General features: G+C 32.9%; 2 non-coding genes across 2 annotated transcripts; both read right to left on the minus strand.

Moving 5' to 3' along the window:
• Positions 1-5262: 5262 nt before the first annotated feature.
• LOC112739719 (U5 spliceosomal RNA) lies at positions 5263-5381 on the minus strand. Its single transcript, XR_003170655.1, has one exon. It is a non-coding gene; the product is annotated as a U5 spliceosomal RNA (small nuclear RNA).
• Positions 5382-10163: 4782 nt separating this feature from the next.
• TRNAN-GUU (transfer RNA asparagine (anticodon GUU)) lies at positions 10164-10237 on the minus strand. The gene has a single exon. It is a non-coding gene; the product is annotated as a tRNA-Asn (tRNA).
• Positions 10238-11448: the final 1211 nt, after the last annotated feature.

Consider the following 11448-nt stretch of genomic DNA (forward strand, 5'->3'; position numbering starts at 1 on the left):
TCTCTAGACCTGCTCACACCGTTGCTGACTTAGGCATCGGAGTGTCTTTGCAGGTACCACCCCCATTCGTTCATACTCACAAGTCGGACGGAGGCCCCCAAGACGCAGACTCGCTCAAAGACTTCCTCCCTCAGACGACTGGGCCAACCAGCGCCATCCAACCCATTCATCTCCGGTTACCTACCGTAACAGAACTAATAAATAAAAACACTTAAAATTATTTTGTGTGTATTATGTTTGAATACAATATATAAAATACTAAAAAATAAACATAAAAAATTAAAATATTATACAAAATAACTAAAATAGTCATGTGATTTCAAATTTTATGTATTAAATATAAATTAATTTAATAAAAAAAGAGTACGTGGGAGTACATAAAATTACAAGAATTAATCTATAAACTAACAAAATAAAAATAGTATGGAAGTAATAAAATTAAGAATAAATATAATAACTTAATATATACAAGTTACGAAATTATAAATAGACAAAATAGATTTACAAAATTATAAATAAAAAAATAAAAATAAAAATACACAAGTTATGAAATTATAAATAACAATATTCATCTTCAAATTTACAATCAAAAGCTAATCCTACGCAAATTCTCTTCTCTCAATGAATGTTATCAGATTTCTTCATGTCACAGCCGTTGATGGTTATAACATAGAAGTGAAGATAACTTACGGATGCACTGTGCTGGATGTGAGAATGTTGATCGCCTTTTTGAGTAAAATACCCGCAGTTAACATGGCGCCATTTGTAGTGAATGAATTATTTTTATATATTTTTTCCTTGCATTTAATCCTATGTATTTTTTTATTAGGTTGCATTTGTTTTAGTGAATCCTGAGCTAGAAACAATAGAATAGAAACACTGAGAATTATTCTGTGTATTGTATTTGGATATAATATATAAGACACTAATATAATATATTGTGTTATTTTTGGATAGACATAGAAAAAACTAAAATAATTATGTAAAATGATTAAAATAGTTATATAATTTCAAATTTTGTACATTAAATATAAACTAATTTAATAGAAAATGAGAGTATGTTGAAAGTACAAGAGTACATAGAATTACAAGAAGAATTTATCTATAAACTAACAAAATAAAAATAACATCGAAGTAAAAAAAGTAAAAATAAATAACATAAGTAAGTATGTACAAAATGTTTAATTCTCTCAAAATATTTATAATATAATTTAGATCGATTTATAAAATAAAAATATAATTATTATTTAAATTAAATTAAATTAATTTATCAAAAAAATTTAGATATAATAAAATTTAAATTAAAAATAAAATTAATAGTAAATTAGTATAAAATGAGAGAAAAAATTGTCAATAACTACTCTTATAATTGTGCATTCATTTGGTTTTTATCTCTTTCACACTATATTATATTTTTCATATTTATACTGATGATTTTTTTAAAAAAATTAAATAATACTAATTGAAATACTAATTTTAGTTAAAAAATTATATACTCTTTTGAGTTCTATTTAAATTAAAGGGTAAAGTATATTTTTTGTTCCTAAAGTTTGTTAAAAGTTTCAAAAATATCCCTAAGTTTTGATTTGTTTCAATTTTGTCTATCAAGTTTTCGATTTGCATCAATTTTATCCTAATTACTAATTTTTTGATAATTAATATTTTTCTTTTCAAATATACCCCTTCCTTATACCTATCATCATCATCATCATTATCATCTTCATCATAAAAGAGAGAAAGAAGGAGAGAAAGAGATTTGTGATGATGATGATGATGATGATGATAGGTATAAGGGAGGGGTATATTTGAAAAGAAAAATATTAATTATCAAAAAATTAATAATTAGGATAAAATTGATGCAAATCAAAAACTTGATGGACAAAATTGAAACAAATCAAAACTTAGGGATATTTTTGAAACTTTTAGCAAACTTCAGGGACAAAAGTATACTCTACCCTAAATTAAAATAATAATACCAATAGATAAATAAAGGTTTAATTACGCCTCTATAGTTTCACTAAATTTTTAATTAGGTTCTTATACTTTTTTTTCTTTCAATTGGTCCCTACACTGCTTTAATTTTGTAATTAAGTTCTTCCTAATGTAAAAAATATTAGAGTTAACTGAATATTTTTTCGCAAATTAAAGGTATTTATAATTAAAAACTTAATTAAATCTTTGACGGCATGTACTTTGGTAAAAATATTATGTTAATTTTAACATTAATTACAAAATTAAAAGTAGAGTAGACACCTAATTAAACAGAAAAAAATATAAAAATCTAATTAAAAATTTGGTAAAACAACCAATAAAGTAATTAAACCATAAATAAAATATCTTTCAATATATATTAATAAATAAAATATTTAATATATTTATATAAAAAAATTAGTTCATGACTTTAACAACATACCAATAGACCCCAAACATTCTGCCTAAATTAAATTAATGAGAAAGTACGAGGAGCTAATATAGGGCTGGCAATTCATACCGTATCCGCGAGTACCCAACCCAGTCCAATCTGTTTGGTAGGTAGGGTACGGTCCTAGGGTACGGTCCGGGTATGCCTGCGAGTAGGATAGGATACGGGTTTAGGGTGTACCCTATCCTACCCTACCCGCACCTCATATATAACACATATTTTATTAAAAAATAAGTATATAGTGAAAGTAGTAAGAGTTGAACCCACAACCTCTCTTATGTAATGACTTACAATAAATGAACAATCACTAAACTAATTAGTTAATTTAGTAATTTAGAGTATTAGTTTTTTATTTTTTATGTTATTAATATGTATAAAATTTGAAATGATTGAATTTTATATTTACTTTGAAAAAAGTTGATATTTCTGCGGGTATGGTAGGATAGGGTAGGGTTTAGAACTTTAGGGTGCGGGTAGGGTTAGGGTTGAGAGATTTTTAACCCGTGGGTAGGGTAGGGTAGAGTTTTAATAAAATTTTCAACCCGCGGGTAGAATTAGGGTAGAGTCCAAACCCTACCCTACCATACCCATTGTCAGCCCTAAGCTAATATAATTAGTGTACAATGTGTACAATGAGAATATTTTTTAAATTAATATTAAATGATAATTAAATTAATTAATTATAAAATTATTTTTAATTTTAAATACAAAACAAATAAGGATTCCAAATAGTTACGAACACCTCCAACCGATCTCCCTCACTCTCTCTCTCTCTCTTTCCATTCTCTCTCATCGCCAAACCGATGCACGGTCGCTGCTCAACTTCCACCGCCGCGGCGCCGCGTGACCTGAAACCTTCATCAATGCCGATCAAAACTGCAGCACCCAACCTCCTTCGCCGGCCTGTCTCCGCGCAGTAACTTGCACGGTGTGCGCGTCTGCCGGGCTCCTGCCTCCTTCGTCAGCAAGTTGAAGGTGGATCATTGGACGGCCCCTCACACCTACCGTCGTTGTCTTCTCCTCATTTGTTCAAACTTTTTTTTTCTTTTTTTTTATTTTTCTATTGAGTCCTACTAGGGAGCCAAACAATGTATACAATGGGCTATGAGTTAAAAAATGAATAACCATCCGGGTACTAGGGATAACAAACATCTCATCCCAAAAACTCTTAAGCTGATTTTGGGGTTCTCTAAGGATTGAACTCTTGACCTTTCGGATCTAGAAATCTGATACCATGTCATGAGACCACTCATCCCAAAAACTTCAACTGATGAGAAAAGATAATACTAATGGTTATATCTCTAATACTGAATCGAACATTCTTAAACCTTCATTGTACACATTGTACAAATATTTCATTTGCTCCCTATACTTTCTCTTTTCCATTTTATGGTTACATCAAATCATAAGATTCACATGGCAAATTATACATTTTTCTTTTTTAATAAAAATTAAATTGTTGGATGATCATAGTTGCTTTTTCTATTTATTCATCTCCTTCTTCTTCTATTTTAATGGTATACTGATGGTTATTTTAATTTTTACGTAGATTATTGTTTTGACTGGATTGAGTTTAGTTATATATAATTAAAATATGTTGGATGTTCAATTTATTAGGTAAATGGATGATTATTTTTATTCTTATGTGGATGATTATTTTTACTAAGGGCGAGTGGCGTGTGGCAAGTCAAGTAGTGAAGGTGAAGTGGGATGATTATTGATGAAGGTGGGGGTGGCCGCCGGTTGAAAAAAAGAGGATATTGGAGTGAAATGGTTTAGTAAATTAGAATTTTAGATTATTATTTTTTTTTTGAAATAATTAATTAAATTTTTTTGAAAATTTAAAATTTAAAATTAGGAAATTTGAAATTTGAAATTTGATGTGAAATATATAAATGAAAATTTTTGAATTTAGGATAATCTGTGGAAAAATTTTTATTATTTATCTCTATTAGACTAATTCCTATTATACACATTGTCAAAATTTCTCATTGTCTCCCTAGCAAAATTCTTAGAATTGATGTAAGAGTATAATTCTCTTAGATAGAGAATCTTCTTAAAAAATAAGCGTATGTCAAGAAAAATTCACTAAGTGCTTAACACACGACTCCGTGTTTTATAATGTTAATAGCTGCTTCATTTTATAGTGTTCGGACTTACTTCATCGTTGCTCCGATGTAGGCTCTAGCTAGTACTAAGTAAAATACTGACATTTCGCTTTCGCACTAAAATACACATCTTAATGCGATACTGCTTAACTATCCTCGATACCTTTCTCATTTATAATGGCTTCTTTCACATTCTCAAATCCATGTTTTAGATTTTTTTTAGTTAAGCTCCTAACCACAATATACATGGAACAAGTTATCAATAACAACGATTAGTATACGTTGATACCCTATTCATTCATACATAATATTAATGTAACAACACTTTAGAATTGGCGTATTATTCATGACTGATAGGATTTTAAATCTGTTAAATAGAACAACAAATTGTAAAATAATATATGTCAAGTATGTAATTTCTCACGAGTACATTCATTGTATGTGTTTAAAATTTGTGTTTTATCTTATTATAGTATAAACAAAATATATTCATAATTAAATTATTTATAATATAAACGATATAAATAAAAAGACAAAAAAATAAATTGAGTCCAAATTACCTAAATTAAGGACATCTAACGTGTAATTTTTTATTGTTATATAAAAAAATTTAATCCATGTTTTTATGCCAACAACATACCTTTATATCAATATACCCCAAACATTTTTTCTAAATTAAATTATTCTATACTTTGTAATTATAAAGAGAAATAGATAAACATAACATCATCTTAAATAAAAAAATATTTTTCACTACATTGCTGAAATCGTATATCATTTAAAGTGACAAGCACACGGTATTTTTTAGTAAAAGGCGAAAGAATAGTTCGCTATATACTTAACACATGACTTTGTATTTTATAATGTTAATAGCTGCTTCATTTTATAGTGTTTGGACTTGCTTCCTCGTTGCTCCTTAAACGATGTGCGCTCTGGCTAGTACTAAGTACTAAGCATTGACATTTTACTTTGGCACCAAAATACACGTCCTAATGCCATTCTACTCCACTATCCTCAATACCTTTCCCATTTACAATGGCCTCTTTCACATCTTCAAATCCATGTTTTAGATTTCGTACGATAAATTTTTTCGGAACAAACTTGAATTTGATTTTTTTTAATTAAGCTCCCAACCACAGCATACATAGAACAAGATTAGTATATGTTATTACTTGAATTTAAAATAGCAGTGCCTATTCATTTATACATAATAATAATGTAACACATTAGAATTGGCATATTATTTTTGAGTAATAGGGTTTTGGATCGGTTAAATAGAACAACAAATTGTAAAACAAGATATGTTAAGCATGTAATCTCTCACGTATCGAGTACATTTGTTTTATGTGTTTAAAATTTGTGTTTTATTTTATTTATAGCATAATGAAATATAGGGCAATTTACCATATTAAATAAATAGGCATTCAAATTTACCACAATACACATTTTGTAAAATGGATACCGAAATACATTTTTTTATAAACTATGTAAACCGCGACAGGAGTTCCGCAGTTTACGAATGCACGTAATCCGCTACAGAGGTGTTGCGATTTACGCTCAAAGCAAAGCAACACATAATCCGCGGTAGGGGTGTTGTGGTTTATGTGTGTTTTGCAAACGTGCATAAATCGCTACAGGGGTCTAGCGGTTTATGCTTTAGTGTGGACTTAGTTCATTTTACATGGAGGATGAGTTTCTAGAAGAAACTTTGGTTTGCATTTTTTATGTATGGCGCAACATAGGTTGTTGCTTTGATTTAATTGAAATTAGTCTCTTGAACTCATAGAATTACTAACAAAATTAGAAATGGGAACAATAAGTACAATTAAAACAGAAAGTACAATTTTACTTAACAGTAAGTACAACTAAAACAGGAAAAAAGAACACAAATAAGAAAAGAAAAATGAAAGCTAAGCATGATGACCTAATGACACCTATGCCTCGGCACTTAGGGAGGATCCTCGCTGAGGGCAAGTCCTGCGAGTGTGTCCTGTCTGTCTGCATAACCCACATCGCTTCGGCCGACTAGTATCAGCCTCATTCATGGGTCGCCCTTCTCTGGCACATCTCATGTTAGGATCAGGAACGATTGTAAGACCGGCGTACGGTGGCCACAGACCCTCTGGAATAGGGGGCAAAAGCCCCATCTGTTATACGCTGAATACCTTACTCATGGTATAAACCTCATAGACGTACGTAGCCCAATCTAATCGGGATTGAGCACAGCATGCAATCACATGGCAGCACAAGTAATGGAGAGCTTGAAAGTACCCGCAGTCACAAGTGCGATCTCTGAGGGAAACCCGATACGTCCCAAGCGAAAAGTTACCGGTAGGAATCGTCTCAGCCACGGTATACTCAAACTGATGTCGGTCAAACAGAGTAACCGTGAAGCACCTTGAATCTTTCAAGTTGCACTCTATCGCCTTGACCAGTGCCTGGCAAAACAGTTGTCCTGATCCCAACTGTGCCTCTGCTGTCTACCCTCAGACGACAAAAAGCTCTGCTAACCTCCTATATGTGGATTTCACAAGTACAGTAACCGGCAAATTCCGTGTCCCCTTCAATACAGAGTTGACACACTCCGATATGTTCGTCGTCATGTGGCCGAACCGTCTGCCTCCATCCTGGTGTTGGGTTCACTTATCGTACTTAAGTCGGTTGGCCCAATCACACATGGCCGGATTCTCAGTCCTCATAATATCAAACCAGTAGTCAAACTAGGCCTCAGTCTTAGCATACGCCGCATTCACGAGCATCCGCCTTGCATCCTGACCCTTGAAACTGAGAGCAAAATTAGCTGCGATGTGTCGAATGCAATACGCTCGATATGTATGAGGCGGTTTCCAACCACTGTCTGGTGCCTTTAGTGCAGCTTTAATGTCGTTATGTCTGTCAGAGATCACCAGAATCCCTTCTTGTGGGGTCACATGTTGACGCAAGTGGGATAAGAAAAAGGCCCACGACTCAGCATTCTCCCCCTCAACAAGTACAAACGCAACTAGCAATATATTCGAGTTTCCATCTTGCACAATAGCCAGAAGCAAAGTCCCGCCATACTTTCCATACAGATGCGTACCGTCAATGCTGATTAGTGACTTGCAATGTTTAAAAGCCTCAACACATGGAGGGAATGTCCAGAAAAGTCGATAAAAGTACTATGTAGACTCATCAACCTCATCACCTACACGCACTGGAGAAGTCTTCAACAAAGCTTCGAAACCGTCCATCGTTGCTTGCATCCCAAGGATCCACTGGGGCAACTCGGCATACGACTCTTTCCAATCCCCGTAAATATGTATGACTGTCTTCTGCTTTGCCTTCCATACCTTCCTATAACTAGGCCTGAATCCGTAGGTTGACTCAGTAGCTTCCTGTAACACCTTTATCGTAACCGTTACATCCGCCCTAATCAACGGATATATCCTTGGACAAATCACGTGGTAATCGAGCTGTCGGTGGTCGCTCGAAATCGAAGTGGCCAGGCAAGTGTGGGCTCCATTGTACTTTCTAACCTCCCAGTTACCCTTGCGCTGGCGAAATGCCACGCGGATCATCCACGTGCAGCTGTTTCCAAACTCCTTGCATCTCCCAACATACTTCAGATGATCTGATTCTATAACCCGATACTGAACTCCACGACGAATGCTATAATCCTTAACACTCATCACAGCTTCCTCCTTCGTATGGAAAGATTGGCCAACCTGAAATTCTCCAGGAGCATTGCCCTCGTGTAATCCTTGGCCTCCGAAGGTGTGTGCCTCATCCTGTTGTTGACTCACTGCTTCCAGGTTCAGCGTTGAGAAATGGGGCGGTTGTTGGTAGGACCCAGCACTGGATGGCCCCTGAGGTGCAGGTGGGACCATCGGAGTCTCCTCCTCACTATCCCCCGATATGTGATCGGGCTCATCGTCCGAATCATCTTCCCGCATCGCGTCCTCAACGTGATCTAGCTCACCACTTCCAACAAGACCAGTAATCAAACCAGGTGTTCTAGCTGCCGGTCCTAGAACAAGTGGAGGTGCAGCTAAGAGACAACTGGCTGCAACGATAGGCATCAAAGTAGAAGCACCCCCACCGTCGTCGACTGGGGATTTGGCGCTGAAGCCCCTGAACTGTCAACACGGTCTTCCAACTTGGCAAACAACTCGTGTATTCTCACCTCCGAAAAACTCCGCCGACAATGAAACAAGACCTCCATGTCTTCATCCGACCCTATCAAAAATGTTTCATACTGCATACCACTTGACACGACCGCCCTCAGAATCTTGTAGAACACCTTCTTCACCGACTTAACCCCACACAACCATGCCTTCTGCAATATGTTCCTCTTTAGATCCGACAAAGTATCAATCGAACGGATAAACACGCTCAGCGATTCTTTATCAGTGAACTTAACACCATGCCTGTTATTTTTTTTTTTATTTTACCAGAGCAGTGGACTAGAACCAACAAGCTCTCCTCACTATCCATTTGTGAAAGTGTGAAAATGACTCACCTCAAATGCCCCCTTCTCTATCTTGAGGGGTATATATAAGGGAATTTGACAAAGTATAAACCGATAGACCCCTGTAGCAGTTTATGCACGTTTGCAAAACACACATAAACCGCGATACCCCTACCGCGGATTATGTGTTGCGTTGCTTTGAGCGTAAACGACACCCCTGCAATGAATTACGTGCATTTATAAACTACGGGACCCCTGTCGCGGTTTACATTGTTTATGAAAAAATGCATTTCGGTATCCATTTTACAAAATATGTATTGTGGTAAATTTAGATGCCTGTTTATTTAATATGGTAAATTGCCCAAAAAAAAATCATGATAATATCATTTTAACTAACATAAAATTTAAAAAATAAATATATAAATATATGTCGTGGTTGTTCACAAAAGATAATTTATATTTAATATTATGTATATTTATTTTTATTTATATATTTTTATTAAGTGGTAGACTAAAAATATAAATATGTTAAGAACTTTTATTTTGTAAAAAATATTATAAGAGCAATTAAAAAAGAAATAAAATAAAATTTAAATTTGCATAAAATAAAAATCTCTTGCAATTCCTCAAACAAAGAAATAAGGTTAGAAACATAGAATCTAAAATCAATCCATACATTGCCATTCTGTTATTATTGAGTAGTCATTCTTCATTCCATTCTACGTTGTATTCAGAATTGAGTTAGGATTTTATGAATTTAATCCAATAGAGAGGCTAATAGGTGTGACCTGTGTCTTTAGTATCTGGAATTTTTAGTATTAGGCAGATTTAGATGTGATTGAAGGCTATGAGCACTCTTCTACCGACGAAAAAACTGCCCACTACCTTATGCACTTCTTCTCCAATAATATTCCAATAGAACTAAAAAAATTTGACAGTAAAACCATTATCATCTGACGTACTCTAAGCAGACACTGAAAATAGCTTTCTTAGTTTTTTGTTGAGAGACTGATTTCGTAAGCCTACGTTTCATGTTAGCTATGTTGGTGGAACTTGTGAGTCTATTTTTTAATGGGCCTACTGTTTTTGGTTGGGCTAATTCCAGGGCTAGAGAGTTTTAGTTTTGTTGACTTTACTTCCAACAAAAAACAAATTGAAGTTGAGGAAATGTTTGAATTTAACAAAACGCTAGAAGGAGGGCTTGAACCTCCGACCTTGTGGTTAACAGCCACACGCTCTAACCAACTGAGCTATTCCAGCAATTGTTTTTAAAATATTCCTGTTTTATAAATAACACTTAAATATGACTAAATATAAGATCCAAAATGTCTAGTCCAGCCTAATTGATATTATATGATACGAATACGATTACCAAGCCACATTTATGTTTTATTTTTGTTGATGTTTTGCTTTTATAAGGGTATCAATTGTCCAAGGATTTTATAATACAAGAGACGACACTTATTAATTTGTGCCAAAAGCTTTATTAGTGAGGTTGGAGGTTTGATTTGAACTTGCTTGTTTTGATATGGGATTAATCCGTTTGAATAATTATAAAAAAAAAATATGAAACAAAAGACTTGTATAAAAAAGACATTTTACTATTTTAGGTTTGAGTATTATTAAGTAATCAATTTTTTAAAATTATTTTAAATTTTAGAATTTAATTTATAAATTTTTAACTTTAAATCTTAAAGTTAGCTAACTAAATTGATTCTCTATATTTTTTTTTGGTCATGTTTGAATTTTGTTTTGAGAAAAAAAAATACAGAGACAAGACCGTATGTTAGTACATTATATTATCTAAACTCTTCCCCAATAAAATACTTTTAATCGTAATGAAAATTTATTATTTGATTAATTTCAAACGAACTAATCAAGATTGTTTGGATGAGTTGGATTTTCGACTCAAATGTAGCTAAATTAACTACGGATTTTTTTTCTGGTTTTTTTTTTCCTTCCTTTGAGGAAAATAGTTTGGTGGCTGATAAATTGTACAATTACGTAGCTAAAACAAGTTTTTGATATTGCTACACATATAAGCATTTGGAATAATTAAGGGTTGGTTGAAAAGTTTTAGAAGTAATTGGTTTTGAGCTTTTTGATTTATAAAAAGTAGTAGTATTAATGTTTGGTATAATTTTTAAAATTAAATTACAGCTTTCTAAGAAGCTATTTAAGAATTTATAGAGAAATTAAAAAAAATGACTTCTCTCATAATACTACTACTTTTTATCACATCTTTATAAAATAAGCACTTTTTTAGAGCTAAAAACTCAAATACAAAATAACTTATTTATAAACTACTTTTAATATAATTATTTATTGTTTAAACTATTTTATCAAAAAGAATTTAATTAAACTCTTTATCCAAACTGGATCTAAGTCTAATCAAATTGAATTAATTAATAATTAGCCTAACAAAAATCATTTACACAAAACGCGTATAAATTGCATATTTTCTTTTTTTT

Source organism: Arachis hypogaea, chromosome 13 (assembly GCF_003086295.3).
Source record: "Arachis hypogaea cultivar Tifrunner chromosome 13, arahy.Tifrunner.gnm2.J5K5, whole genome shotgun sequence".
In the NCBI taxonomy this organism is placed as follows: Eukaryota; Viridiplantae; Streptophyta; class Magnoliopsida; order Fabales; family Fabaceae; genus Arachis; species Arachis hypogaea.